The sequence below is a fragment of the Schistocerca gregaria genome, chromosome X (genome assembly GCF_023897955.1).
Source record: "Schistocerca gregaria isolate iqSchGreg1 chromosome X, iqSchGreg1.2, whole genome shotgun sequence".
Taxonomy (NCBI): Eukaryota; Metazoa; Arthropoda; class Insecta; order Orthoptera; family Acrididae; genus Schistocerca; species Schistocerca gregaria.
The window spans coordinates 570,099,772-570,115,977 of NC_064931.1; the positions used below are offsets into that span (position 1 = coordinate 570,099,772).

The window sequence follows — 16,206 nt, forward strand, 5'->3', positions numbered from 1 at the left end:
ATGAAGTCCCGATAGTTAGCGGCGCCATACATACGCCTCAAAGTGGTGTCTGTAACGGAAAGTACGTTCCGATTGGTTGGGTTGATTTGGGGAGGAAACCAAACTGCGAGGTCATCGGTATCATCGTCCGCCTCTGGTAGCTGTGTGGTCAGCGCGACGGAATGTCATACCTGACGGCCCGGGTTCGATTCCTGGCTGGGTCGGAGATTTCCTCCGCTCAGGGACTGGGAATTTATTGTCCTTATCATCATTATTTCACCCGCATCGACACGCAAGTCGCCGCAGTTGTGTCAACTTGAAAGACTTTCACCAGGCGAACGGTCTACCCGACGGGAGGCCCTAGCCACACGGCATCGGTCTCATCGCATTAGCGCAGGGTGGGGAAGGAAGTCGACCGTGCCCTTTCAAAAGAACCATCCCGGCATTTTCCTGAAGCGATTTAGGAAAATCACGGAAAACAGAAGTCAGGATGGCGGGCCGCGGGATTGAACCGTCGTCCTCCCGAATGGTACGTTCCGAGCAGAGACCTGTCACTGAGTTTCTTTTAGCGGAAAGTCAGAACATCGCACACATTCACAGGCGCTTACAGAATATCTACGGAGACATGGCAGTGCACATTGGTTACACGTCTCGTTCACCTCTTGTTGTCATTGACGGCACTTTGAACAGTGGACGTTACATTTCAGATGTGTTACGACCCGTGGCTCTACCCTTCATTCGATCCCTGCGAAACCCTACAATTCAGCAGGATAATGCACGACCGCATGTTGCAGGTCCTGTACGGGCCTTTCTGGATACAGAAAGTGCTCGAGTGCTGCCTTGGCCAGCACATTCTCCAGATCTCTCACCAATTGAAAACGTCTGGTCAATGGTGGCCGAGCAACTGGCTCGTCACAATACGCCAGTCACTACTCTTGATGAACTGTGGTATCGTGTTGAAGCTACATGGGCAGCTGTACCTGTACACGCCATCCAAGCTCTGTTTGACTCAATGCGCAGGCGTATCAAGGCGGTTATTACGGCCTGAGGTGGTTGCTCAGGGTACTGATTTCTCAGGATCTATGCACCCAAATTGCGTGAAAATGTAATTACATGTCAGTTCTAGTATAATATATTTGTCCAATGAATACCCGTTTATCATCTGCTATTCTTCTTAGTGTGGCAATTGTAATGGCCAGTAGTACAATAATAATAATACTCGCTCTCTCTCTCTCTCTCTCTCTCTCTCTCTCTCTCTCTCTGTCTCTGTGTTTGTGTGTGTGTGTGTGTGTGTGTGTGTGTGTGTGTGTGTGCGAGTGAGTTAATGATACATTTATTTAGAGCATATCAGTTTCAAGTTTCGATCGTGGGCAACCATTGACCACGGCCGCGTTCGGTCCAGTGTCAGTGAAAATTCATTTGGCTTATATTATTTTTGGCATGTGGAGCAAAGCGTGACCATCCTCTTCCTGATATGGAGCGTTGCAGCGTTGCATTATCTCTGTGATCGTCATATCATTAAACGAAAACCGTCGCCAGACACCTGGTCCAGTGGAGTAACTAGACAATGCTGCCATGAGGCTCACGGACTATATGATGTAAAATCCAGGGACCACTGACGTCGAGGGAACTTCGAACGTCAGAGAGAGGGAGAGAGAGAGAGAGATAGGGAGGGAGCGAGAGAGAGAGAGAGAGAGAGAGAGAGAGAGAGAGAGAGAGAGAGAGAGAGAGAAAGAAAGAAAGAGAAAGAGACCTCCTGCTTCCCGATCGCCCTCCCTCTCCCGGCGTCTCTTCTCGTCCCTTTCACTCTTGCCCCCTCCACTCTCCCAACCTCCGTTCCTCCCTCCCGCGCACCCTTCCTCCCTCATGCCCACCTCTCCTCATCTCACTGACCTGGTTGTCGATGAGACGTAAAACTTAAAATGAATAATGAGTGAAACTAAAATAATAGGAACTTTACGCTGGGAACATAGCAGAGAATAATGATTATGCCCACTGGAGTGGCACAGAACATTGAATTCTTCATAGGTAGCCGAAGTTACTTATTACATACCTTTTCATCTTCTTCTTCTGCCTTTGTCCCACATCGGAACAGGGTTGGCATACGTAATTTAAGGGGTGGCTGGATGCCCTTACACCCTTCAGGATGGTATATTGTACCTCAACTGTCTGTGTATAGTGTTATTCTTGTGGGAGTGACTGAGGTGGGGCTTGGGTACCAGCCTGGTATTCACCAAGTGGGATGTGAGAAACCACCTAAAAACAACGTCCAGGCTAGCCGGTACACCGACATCGTAGTCAATCCGGCGGGCAGATTTGATGGGGGTCCGGCACACCTCCTCGTCCCAGAAGCGGCGCTTTAACACGCGCGGTTATCCGAGCGGTAAACTATTACATGTAAACAGGTAATAAGTACAAAGGCAAGCGACTCTCCCACATGCTTAGTCATTGCTGGAATTACTGGCACAAATCCCCGTTATTAAAATACAACACACTTCATTTCAAGTAAATAATATAAACCAGACGTATCAAAGGACATAAACCGACAATGATATCAGATAGTCTCGCAACAGGTGGGCAGCACAACTTAGTGACACGCCCTCAACGTCCAAGCTGTTAGACATCAAACGAAAATATTTTTTGTAGTTATCTGTCCTTATCTACTCTCTACTGCACCGTAAACCATTACTAGGAATTAAAGATTTACAGGAAATAAACTTGGCTTAATGCGAGTGCCTGCCTTTGTATGCGTTAATTGTAATCATAGCGCTGACACAGGGAAGGGAACACAAACAATGTTTTTTTTTATCCGAAGACATTCTCCGGAACATATTTCGCTGTGTGTTCTCTAGATTCTCTCGACCGTATTTGAGGTTGACATGCGTTAAATAACAATTCTCAGACCTGACGGTATCTTTTATTTCAGTCGGTCTGCTCGTGATGACCACGTACTGCCACTATCAAATTCATTTGCGTATTGCCTCTGATAACTTATCGTTTCCGAAGTACGACTGGTGAGATTAAGCTAATCAGTGACCCCTTGAACACAGGAATGCTCCACGCAGCATGATATCGTCATCAGATATCAAAGTAAATTCTCCTTTATTTTAACGAGAACGGCCGACTAATTTCATTTGAGAAACAATAAGTAACAGGAAGGAAACGGTACTTATTACTCGCTTTTGCGTCCTACTGGACCACGCTATGCTTAGAAAATGAGATTTTCAGAGATTTTTAGCGTTTCTTTGTGCCCATATTACTTTCATTCTGTCAGGATGTGCCATGCCAGTTTTCCAGTCTTGAATTTTTTCACTTAAAACTTTTATGCCTTGTATTCAAGTTGTGTTATTGCAACTTCCTTCTGGTTTTCTTTTTATAGTTATAATTTTCGTTTCACAGCAATTTTCACAAAGTCACACAACATGTCTACTTAATTACGTTGGTTCCGTTCTTTTAAGGGGAGCCTCCACCCAAAAATTAACCTGTCTTCTACTTTGCCTATTTCAATCAAGTTTTGAAATTGTGTCTATCATGTAAAGATGTAGCAGTATTCAAGCTTTGAGATTCATAACTTCACTGGTTTTTGAGTTCTGAATTTTTAATGTGATTTTTCGTTCTCAGACCTCAATTTTCATATTCCAGATTTTTTAGGTACATTCACAAGACATTTCTTCTACAGTTCTATGCACTCATTTTATGAGAAATGTTATTAATTTACATTCGATATTTTTTTTCAGTTTCAAACTTAAATTTTCTTTAACTATCGGTACATAAATGCGGTAATAAAATGGAGAAACTATATTTTCGATAATACACTCTTAACACAAAAACACGACGCATCACGAAGGAGTTAAGCAATGATCACAAAGTGATATTCATAGAATTATCGACGGAAAATGCAAAATTGTACCCTTTGGCGGCCGACGGCTGAATGTGTGACGCTACAGAGCAATTCGCCCCGCAGCAGGCACGGACAGTAAACAGGGATATGACGGCACCAGTCTTTGCGAATTTCATTCCGAGTATTTAGTTGGACAGGAACTATGCATCGCAGAAAGGCGCGTGAACAATAAACGGATACGCAGAAGTCAGCATTTGCGAGAGAACGTGTAACGCGGCTCAAAGAAGCCAGTTGGACTAATTGGCGAATCGCTCGATATTTCAATAGGAGCGATGCCACCATTCGACGGTGTTGGCAGGACTGGGTGAACGATGGCCGAACACATCGTCAAGAAGGAGTGGTCGACATAGAGGGACACAGAACATGAGGATCGAGCAATAGTCAGAGAGGCACCTGAGCCCCGGATTTCTCATTATCATAGATCCGATGTCCGACTGGTGCTTCAGTAACCACAAGGCCCATTAATTGGTGGCTCACAGAAAGGGGGCTGAGGTTACGGCACCCCTTGCGCCGACGTCCATTGACCTCTGTACACCTACACGCCCGTGTGCACTGACGGACATAGTGGGCCTGGAATCTCATTGACTGGTGTAGAATTGTCTTCAGTGATGAGTCTCTCTTCGAACTGAGCCCCGATGACCAGCGAAGACATGTCGTTAGACGTCCCAGACATCGACGGGATACCAGACTGACACTCGCCCGCCATACGATCCGACAGCCAGGAGTGATGGTCTTGAATACCATTATACGCTACTGGCCAATAAAATTGCTACACCAAGAATAAATGCAGATGATAAACGGGTATTCATTGGACAAATATATTAGACTAGAAATGGCATGTGATTACATTTTCACGCTATTTGAGTGCATAGATCCTGAGAAACCAGTACCCAGAACAACCGCCTCTGGCCGTAATAACGGCCTTGATACGCCTGGGCATTCAGTCAAACAGAGCTTGGATGGCGTGTACAGGTAGAGCTGCCCATGCAGCTTCAACACGATACCACAGTTCATCAAGAGTAGTGACTGGCGTATTGTAACAAGCCAGTTGCTTGGCCACCGTTGACCAGGCGTTTTCAATTGGTGAGAGATCAGAGAGCCGCGCGGACCGTGACAAGGAGTCAGACCGTGCGACTACCCCGCGCGGCTGGTGCTTTTATAGACCTCCTGTCTCATGATCCTTAGTGTTGAATCATCTAAGGCGAAAGTTTTCTTTTTTTTAATTTGCTGGCTTTCAGTACGTGCCGATACAGCCTACTCAACACTATAAACGTATGTTATACAACGGTTCGTTTTGACAATTCGGGGTACACGTAGGCTTAACAAAGGACAGATCCCGACATAAAATAAGTTTTACATCCACAGTATACTGAAACGACTAAACAAGACGAAAATGTAGCACAGGATACACAGAGGTAGTATGCTATAAAAATCCTGCTGGTAAGACAGTAAAAAATGATAAAACGCCGCTGGTACACGTTTGCGATATTTCCAATTCAATCCATATCAGTGACTATATACCTAAATTAACAATAAAATTTTCTTTTTTATGTTCTGTAAGAATTGGTTGAGAACCTGCGCATAGCGTATTGAATATTTGTGCGGGTCTGCAAATACCATCTAGACAGAACACGAGAACAGTATACAGTAACTAGATTTGGGTATTACACTCATACGTACAGATACACCTTTATTGAGGTGAAACTTGGAGAATATTTCGCGTTAATTTCCTGGCCATGTTATAGTACAGTATTTGGTAAAGACTTCAACTTAACAGCTACAGAGTGAGGTCGCTTGGAATCCACACACTCCGCTGCAGAGTGGAAACTCATTGTGGAAACGATTCACAAGGCTCTGACTAAGCGATGGGCGAAATATGCTGGAGAACTTCTGTGAAGTTTCGAAAGTAAAAGATGGGATACTAGCAGAAGTAAGCTGTGAGGACAGGTCGTGAGGCACGCTTGGATAGCTCAGTTGGGGGAGCAGTTCCCTTCGAAAGGTCCCAGTTTCGAGTCCCGGTTCGTTATACATTTTCGGATGAATGTAAATTCTTTCAAGGTTTTTGAGCCAGCTGATTACACAAGTTCTCCAAAACCTCCGTCTTTATCAGGTGCTTTGTTATTTTTTAATCTTTTAATTATTGATAATTATAATGATGATGAAGATGATAATGAGGGTAAATCTTGGGTAATTTACGCTGAAATGCCTTTCTTTCCGTAATACACAATGGGAAGCCTATAGTTCAGGCACAAGTTAAGCAAGTAACAGCAAAGCACACTTATACAGTGTGAACACTTGTGCGAAAATATTCAGAAAATATCGTTAGACATTCTCCGAACTTTTGCCGGTGGAATTCGGCCTAGCCCTATACATTTTAAGACATTACGATGATTGCCTAGAAGTCTTCTCCGTTGTAGCCGTTGTATATTTCACAACCAGTACTTGGGTCGTAGTTTCTTTGAATGCATCTCAGTGCTAAATGTAATGAGCTACTGGTACAGCGTATACGGAAGTGCACTACGCTCCGAAACGGGGAGCTCACCGATACCCACGGAAAAGGCGGAGGCATAGTGGTAATAGACTGGACTCTTTATTTCGGAGGATGGCGGTTTAAATATCTGTTCGACCATCCACATTTAGGTTTTACAAGATTTCTCAAAAATCGCTTAAGGCAAATACACTCCTGGAAATGGAAAAAAGAACACATTGACACCGGTGTGTCAGACCCACCATACTTGCTCCGGACACTGCGAGAGGGCTGTACATGCAATGATCACACGCACGGCACAGCGGACACACCAGGAACCGCGGTGTTGGCCGTCGAATGGCGCTAGCTGCGCAGCATTTGTGCACCGCCGCCGTCAGTGTCAGCCAGTTTGCCGTGGCATACGGAGCTCCATCGCAGTCTTTAACACTGGTAGCATGCCGCGACAGCGTGGACGTGAACCGTATGTGCAGTTGACGGACTTTGAGCGAGGGCGTATAGTGGGCATGCGGGAGGACGGGTGGACGTACCGCCGAATTGCTCAACACGTGGGGCGTGAGGTCTCCACAGTACATCGATGTTGTCGCCAGTGGTCGGCGGAAGGTGCACGTGCCCGTCGACCTGGGACCGGACCGCAGCGACGCACGGATGCACACCAAGACCGTAGGATCCTACGCAGTGCCGTAGGGGACCGCACCGCCACTTCCCAGCAAATTAGGGACACTGTTGCTCCTGGGGTATCGGCGAGGACCATTCGCAACCGTCTCCATGAAGCTGGGCTACGGTCCCGCACACCGTTAGGCCGTCTTCCGCTCACGCCCCAACATCGTGCACCCGCCTCCAGTGGTGTCGCGACAGGCGTGAATGGAGGGACGAATGCAGACGTGTCGTCTTCAGCGATGAGAGTCGCTTCTGCCTTGGTGCCAATGATGGTCGTATGCGTGTTTGGCGCCGTGCAGGCGAGCGCCACAATCAGGACTGCATACGACCGAGGCACACAGGGCCAACACCCGGCATCATGGTGTGGGGAGCGATCTCATACACTGGCCGTACAGCTCTGGTGATCGTCGAGGGGACACTGAATAGTGCACGGTACATCCAAACCGTCATCGAACCCATCGTTCTACCATTCCTAGAGCGGCAAGGGAACTTGCTGTTCCAACAGGACAATGCACGTCCGCATGTATCCCGTGCCACCCAACGTGCTCTAGAAGGTGTAAGTCAACTACCCTGGCCAGCAAGATCTCCGGATCTGTCCCCCATTGAGCATGTTTGGGACTGGATGAAGCGTCGTCTCACGCGGTCTTCACGTCCAGCACGAACGCTGGTCCAACTGAGGCGCCAGGTGGAAATGGCATGGCAAGCCGTTCCACAGGACTACATCCAGCATCTCTACGATCGTCTCCATGGGAGAATAGCAGCCTGCATTGCTGCGAAAGGTGGATATACACTGTACTAGTGCCGACATTGTGCATGCTCCGTTGCCTGTGTTTATGTGCCTGTGGTTCTGTCAGTGTAATCATGTGATGTATCTGACCCCAGGAATGTGTCAATAAAGTTTCCCCTTCCTGGGACAATGAATTCACGGTGTTCTTATTTCAATTTCCAGGAGTGTAGTTCATTTTAAGAAACAAGGCCAAATTCCTAATTCATCCTACACCAATTCAAGCTTGCGATCTGTACCTAATGACCTTGTCATCCACGGGCTGTCAAGTTCTTAAGCTCCCTTTTCTTACTTAAGCCACACCTGACCGAATCTTCATTGGCTTGATGATTATATTTCTGGTGGAAAAGAGAGGGTGGGTGCGATTTCTCACAGGTGCGATTTTTCGCTATTTCCCAATTGCATTGAGGCAAATAACTGACTGATAGCGAAAATCTGCATGCAGATATTAAATCACAGAAGTTCCCAACACTGTTCACATTACTCGCAGACAGATGATATATGATAAATGAGGATGCCGTTGTGAGGTCCGTCCTGGAAACATTCGAACCCTGCTAGGAAAACTGCGTAGCTGCAGTAGAAAACATTTACGTGAACTACCATCGACATTTTTCACGTATCCTAGCTTTTCAAAGAGCCTTGTAACATTTTGTATTGCTTTTGAAATTAATTGCCCATGAGATATGCCTTTAGTTTGACAATTTTGTCAAAAGTGAATTTCAGACACAGGCAATTTTCGATTGTACAGGGTGGTCACAAACACACTGAAACGCTTGTAAGGGTGTAGCAGGGTATTTTGTACTGAGAAATAATTGTTAAGAAAAAATAATACGTTGCGCCTTCTCCGAGTTAATTAGCATTGAAGTTAGCCGGACAGGTTGTTGCGCACGCAAATTCAAGCAGTCTCCGGATGCAATTAATGTCAGTTGGTCTCATAGCGTAGATTATAGCGCACGAGACTGCTCAGCCCTTGGCTCGGGTTCGATCCTTACTACTGTCTCACGTCCAAGTTTTGTATCGCTCTCTTGTGCGGTTTTAGGAAACCAATCGAAGAACATGTTTGGCGACACCGTCTCTGGCGGGCCGCTTGGATTTGGGCGTGCAATCGCCTGATTGGCTAACTTCAATACTAGTTTACTCGGAAATGGCGCAACGTATTGAATTTTTTGTTAACAATAATTTCAACACAACTTAACCTGCAGCACCCTCACAAGCTTTTCAAACTGTTTCTGACCACCCTGTATATATTAAAGTAGAAATCATTGGATAACACATAAAGTATAGAACTTGGAAGGAAATATAAAAATCCTGCAATCGAAGAAAGGAAAAAAGGACTGCAGCCTTAAAAAAGAGAGATGGTAAAATGCAAAACGGCGAAGCAGGTTGCTTTTCCCGTGGAAAAAATGGAGTGTTGTAATATCCTATGCTTTACTTCAAATGTGTATATAACATTCCATTTTCTTTAGATATTGGCACGCGTAAAAATCATATGCCAAGTGAGGCTATAAGAAGTGTTACGACGAAAATTCGTCAGGATTGGACGAATACATGGTCCTTTAACGTCGATTTAGGCCGAACGCAGGATATATGCACGTTCATTAATCCTACTCCGTGGGAGTCTGTGCTTACACTAACCTTCTTTTGCTTAGCCGTACGTGTTCAGTCTTGTGAAGGATCAAGACCAGTTTCCAAACGGGATCATTGGAGATCAAATAGGCAAACATGAAGTCGTGACCCCTCACACGCCCTTTAAGTTCGCGGTCATCGTATTCACGGTGCCGCAAGACGACAGTTCTACGGAATGACACCTCCGCTTTGCGGCCGAGGGTTGCACAACGATGTACGTTCTTGACTGATTAATGTTGTGTGCGAATGTTTTAATATTTTACTGCACTGTACTACTTTTCTTGGTTTATGTCCATAGATCTACGATGAAACTCTAAGATTCTCTGACGTTACTACATGTAACTGAATTACCATTACTTTCCTCTACCGTTGAGTAGCTAAATGCTTTGACAGAAATCACAAAAAAAGAATGAATCTGTAACTCTTCAGCGGAATTGACGCTGTTTTGTAACTTTCTAATATAGTGTAGCTGTGAGCCAAACCGGAACTCGAACCTGAAATTGACCTTCCGCGGCGAATGCTTTCATCAGCTCAGGTCAGAACGATTCACAACGCATTATCGCAGCTTCATTTCTGCCAGTGTTTTTTACCTATTTCTTAAACTTAGGAGAAGCTCTCATGCTTTGCCCATGTAAAACAAAGTTCCAGGTTTTGCCCCAGCCCGACACAAAGTTGTAGTCTGCCAGGAAGTTTCATAATAAACCCACTTTACTGGTGTACAAACTCGGACCCTTTGAGCCAAAAGTCCCTGAAAACCCCCAGCTGCTAAAACACCACGACGAGAAAAACGCATGAGCCGTGGTGAGGAATTAGATCACATACGGAGGTTTCAAAAATGGTTCAAATAGCTCTGAGCACTATGAGACTTAACTTCTGAGGTCACCAGTCCCCTAGAACATAGACCTACTTAACCTAACTAACCTAAGGACATCACACACATCCATGCCCGAGGCAGGATTCGAGCCTGCGACCGTAGAGGTCGCGCGGTTCCAGACTGAAGCGCCTAGAACCGCTCGTCACTCCGGCCGGCCACACGGAGGTTTACCGGCAACCATTTTTACCACGCACAATTCATGAACGGAACAGGAAAAGCTGAAGAAAGGTAATGTTAGAAGTACTTGAGAATTTTAGTTGCAGATGTTGATCGTTCCAACGACGCCAGCTAGGTGACTAGTAATGGGTAACATAAACTTTTGCTACTATTATAGCGTTCAATGTGTGGGAAATTGTATGTGCTATGTTTGGGTACAGTGAAAGGAGAATTTGTTTCCATCCTTCCAGAAACGTGGTGAACAATTATTGTTAGGTTGATGGGAAAATTGATCTAGCACGTGACCGGCACTCTAGTTAATCTCATGTGGGGTTCAGCTCGGGACTTCTAGTACGCCAAGTCAGCATAACCCACTGACTTCTTTAGAATCTCAATAGTGACCCTTGTTTTGTGAACATGGATATCAATGTGATACAGAAAACGTTCACATCTATATTATTCCTTCGGTGTGAGAAGTGTTATGCTTGTAAAACGTATTCGTAGAAGTCAAGGTTCTTTATTTTTTTAAACATCGTAACCATTGGTGGGAGGGCAAACCAGTAAAGGAAACCTCATGTCATCATAAATCTCAACAGAATTAGCCATAACATGCTGGTCTACAGTATCCATATCGCTCACACACGCTCATCAGAGTGTCATATCGTGCACGTTATGCATTACTTCACAGTACCGTTTCTCATTACTCCACACGAATATGATGCTATTGTCTGCAGTATTCAGCGATGTCACGCAATCCTCCTTGTAATCACTGACTTCTGACTGAGGAGTAGCAGCACGATTATGAAATCAGTCATAAAACCTCTGAACGGATCGTTTGTCACTGTCATCTGTACCTCAGCTGCAACAGAAGTCCTTTGCCGTAGTTACGAAGGGTGACTCACGATTGACTGACTGCTGAATTACGCTTTCGAATTCGGCGGTCTGCAGCAGTTAATTCCTTGGCGTTTTCAGAACTGTAACTGGATTTAGTGCTTCATTGACATCTGCAGTTAAGTTTATCACTATCTGACAACCAGGAGGTTTGGTACTTCTCCGAAATTTCTCTGCCGGCCGCAGTGGCCGAGCGGTTCTAGGCGCTACAGTCTGGAACCGCGCGACCGCTACGGTCGCAGGTTAGAATCCTGCCTCGGGGATGGATGTGTGTGATGTCCTTAGGTTAGTTAGGTTTAGGTAGTTCTAAGTTCTAGGGGATTGATGACCTCAGCAGTTAAGTCCCATAGTGCTCAGAGCCATTTGAACCATTTTTGAAATTTCTCTTAGTAAATACCTGAACTCCGGGCCCCTAGAATCATACCACCTTGGGAATAATGCTTTTCGTCGATTCGTTCTGGTAAAGCTATCTGTTGTGTTGATTTCTTGTTACTGCATGTACTGTACAAACAGTAGTTTGAGTAGCTTGATACAGTACATGGTGGTTTTAGAGCTCCTTACCAAGGTTTTTGACCACACGGTGTAACATTGGCAGTAATTGGACGTCGTAGCTCTTGCCAGTATGATAGTCTCTATCGGCTCAGTGTAGGTTTCCATATACAGCTGTTCCTATTTCCCTTTGCCCCCAAGCTGGGGAGGCTTAAGCAAGTGTGCAGTGTCTATGGTCGAACAAATACTGGAAGCTTATCCCTAACAAATGAATAAAATGTAGACCATTAGAAGATGGTCTGAGCTGTAGGTGGCGGTTGTATTTACTGAGCATAAAAATACCAGAGGAGAAATGCTCCTGTGGGAGCACAAAAAATGCGAATATGTTGCTGTTTATTTAAAAGGCTCTCACTGAAAAGTGTTGTATTAGCGACCCTCATCTTGGGTGTAAAAATGGTCCCTAGCCCAAGGGCTATCCGAAACACTTGATCTTACCATTTATAACCAACAGAACCCGAGGTATGAGCACCGGAAAATTCCGTTTTTATGCGCGGCGCTTTAAAATCCTCCAATCAGCGACATGTGTTATTGTCAACTTTCAGGAATATATAAGAACGTAGGTATTACGAGCCGATGTCTGTAATGTTAAAAATTCTTGGGTTTTGGCACCAAGTCATTCGTGGACTATTTTCTGCTCCGACGTTTAGGCCCTCTTGTGGGAATTGGCTGCGCATCCTCAATCTATTTCTACACGAAGCCGTCAGCAGAAAGGATCAGAAGTTTCTAAAAGATGACGCAGTGCCAGTGACGAATAATTTTTAACATCTACTTCCAAGAATCTATTTTTAGGAAGAAATGGAACTGCTCTTTGTTTCAGCTTAGACATAGAGGATTTTAAAAACAATAGCAGTAACGGAAGCAACATGTTACATCTGGCGTTGGTCCATCTGCAGCCTGGTGGGCAGTTACAATTCGTCTCGAATAGGCGCAGACCTCTCTGAATTATACACTGCTCGTGCCCACCCGACACCTGCACGGCGTCTGCTTCCGGGACGGAGACGCGCCAACCCTGTATCGAATTCGCCCGGCGGATTAACGACAGCCTGCATGCTGGCTAGACTGAACGTGGTTTTTAGGCGGTTTCCCGCATCCCACTAGGTGAATACCGGGCTGGTACCCAAGTCCCGCCTCAGATTCACGCTCTACCACCGATTAGAAAACTTTCTCACACTTGCACATAGAATTTACTCTAAACGCATACTGATTCCGTCCTGAGGGTAGATGGTGAATGGGAACCGTAGATGTTTAGTCTTCTTCGACACGTAATCAGCAGCAGCCAGCAATGTACTGCTCGTCTTGCAGCACTTGGTTCTATAAATGATGATCAGCAATAAATTATCCCAATATTTTAAGACGTTCTTGAAACCGAACCCAAATATAGGATACTACTGAAGTTGGGCTATTTGACGAGCGAGGCAGATGAATAATTTCATCCGTGTTTTAGCGGAGCTCATATTGTGAGTTGGGACAGTGTCAGTTCAGAAGACGGTGAAAATGCGGTCTGTGACCGACACCATCAGTAAGAATTAGACTGTGCAGTAATGTGCTTTGTACGCCCGCCATACGTAAACCCGCCCTATTCTCCTTAATTCCATGGATGCTGACTTATTAGACTAAATTACTGTCTTTGAGTCAATGTTGCTCGATGCTGAATATTCACCACACCACACCATTTCAAGCGTAAATTCCTGTTGATGTTACCAACTTTCAGGAGTGGTGGGGAAGGGTAAATGTATCAATTTCAGATAAGGGACTTAAGTCCAGAAACGACCGAGTCGAAACGTGTAAGTGAAAATGTATTCAAAATCCGCCTTCAATTTCAGATAAGGGACCTAAGTCCGGAAACGACCGAGTCGAAACGTGTAAGTGAAAATCTATTCAAATTCTGCCTTGCCTTGAGCAACAGTAAAAGTTCCGAACCCTGATTGTGACGTACAGAATTTCCTCTAAATACTCCCCAACAGCATCCGATAATTTAACATGTTGATGGACTAGTAACGACACACGTAATTTGATGTCAGAGAGACCGAAAATCCTAAGTATACGGCACTGTGCCGATCGGTGTGGCCGTGCGGTTCTAGGCGCTTCAGTCTGTAACCTCGCGACCGCCACGGTCGCAGGTTAGAATCCTGCCTCGGGTATGGATGTGTGTGATGTCCTTAGGTTAGTTAGGTTTAAATAGTTCTAATGTCTAGGGGACTGATGACCTTAGATGTTAAGTCCCATAGTGAACAGAGCCTATACGGTACTGTAATAAAGTATTCCATTTACGTGTACAAGTTTCACAAGCTGCTACATTTACAACAGTTTTCAAGCTGGCATCCCCCAGCGCACATGCTGGCATGCCATCGTCACACAAAGTTCTGTCGTACCCGTTTTAATACCCAGAGTCGTTTTAACAGACTTTTCACTTGGCCCCCACAAGAAGAAATCATGTGGGGTTAGGTCCGGTGAACCTGCTCCCCACGAAATAGGACACCTTCTGCCTACCCACTTTTCTCGGAATGTCAGATGCAAGCTTTCACGAATCCTCAGTCGGGTGAGCTCCATCATATTGGAACCACATCGGTTGACGAATAACAAGTGGGGTATCTTCCAGGAACCTGTGTAGTATTTCCCTGATAAACACTGTGCACACTGGTGCATTTAAGTGGGAAGGAAGAAGTAGTACGTAATCACTGATTATGCCTGCTACGAAAGAAGAAAGGGACGAAGTACGTTATCACTGACTTTGTCTGCCCACACGTTGACTGTTAATCTGTGTCAATGGCTCTCCACCTAAGTGCTCGTCGGGACTGCCTATCCTACGATCTTTACAACAACAGCACCGGTTCATGTATTCCATTGTCAGAGGTATCAGAAGGATTTTCGCTTATAACTTTAGACTCAAAATTCGACTCCAGTTGATACAGTTACCCCTATCCATCATGCCTGAAAGTTAGTAACAGCATCACGGAACCGTCCTGTAATCGAGCTACCATGTTACTGGAAGTAGTTAGAAGTTTAAACATTGCCCCTTGGCGGAAGACGTTCGATTTAAGCCATCATATCGCACTGTGGTTGCTTAAAAGATTGTCGGAGAGGATCTCTCAGCTAGTGCTTCCCTTTCATTTCCTTTGACTCTTAGAACTGCACTCCGTTTTCTGTACAAGCTGTAGATAACCTTTCACCACCTTTATTTTACTCCTGATAGCTTCAAAAATAAAAAACAAGTATTCCAACATTTTTCTGTACAACTTATATTTTAACACAAGTCGAAGGGGCATCATTGCTTCTCGTGTTCCTCAATTTCTTCGGAACCCAAACTGACCATTTCCGAGGTTACTTACACATAAAGTAATGCGTTGATTCAAACGACACAAACCATATTGTAAGGTATTTCTTTAAGTTTCAAGAGCGTGGGGCATGTCTGATTCATATTCCAAGCTCCTAATCAGTATTAAAGTATGAGTTTGTACCACCCTGTTACTTATTTAGTTCACTTGATAAGTCAGTTCTTTAGCGACAGTTAGTTTCAGTTCTCTGCCTTCACCCTCGTCGACGTAGGATTCTCATTCGGAATTTCTTAATGCTTTGCGTAAAACACTCAGCGCAGTACCACACTATCCACTGATGGCGAAGATACAAGCACACAGCGTCTTTTTAAATATTTGGTTAATTCGAATAGTTTTTCAGTAATACAGGCAAAGTGTTAGCCTAAAGTGCTTCTCAGAAATAAGTCACGTCTGGTACGTAAACGACATGGAGAACAGTTGTAAAGAAGCTTTCATTATTTACCGACAATGCAATTGTGTACTCGATAATTTAGTTATTGAGTTTCTGCAGGCAAAATCGGTGTGGCTTTGACAGAATGTCCACGGGGTGTAATGAATTACAGTCTAGTTCAAAGCTGGACGTATGCAAGAAATGCTTATGAGAAACAGTAAAAATCTGCAAGGTTTTCAGTGTGCCATTATGTAAGAGTTTGCTGCTGGACCCAAGTAGCCACGATTCAATATACATGTACTAACCATTGTGAAAATTACAACTCCAAGGATACATGTTACTGAAGGGAGTAGCATACCACCTATTAGGTACATGAAAACGCACAAATGGGCACTTTGCATGATCTCAGACTTCGGGAAGCCCCCATGTCTTCCAATCAGAGGTTGTAAACACGGTGGTATTAAATCAAAGAGCGCCTGGATAAGTTTCTGTATCTCTTCCCACGCAGTTTGTAAGTACACAAAACGCCAATAGTGATTGTTGGAGTATCGTGTCGGACAATTTTTCAACCAATCTCAATCATGTGCGACGATGAG

The 16,206-nt window shown here is 44.9% G+C and overlaps 1 protein-coding gene across 1 annotated transcript in view; it reads left to right on the top strand.

Moving 5' to 3' along the window:
* Positions 1 to 16,206, top strand: part of LOC126297593 (kelch-like ECH-associated protein 1B) — a 425,725-nt gene that overhangs the window by 263,253 nt on the left and 146,266 nt on the right. The window lies entirely within an intron of this gene.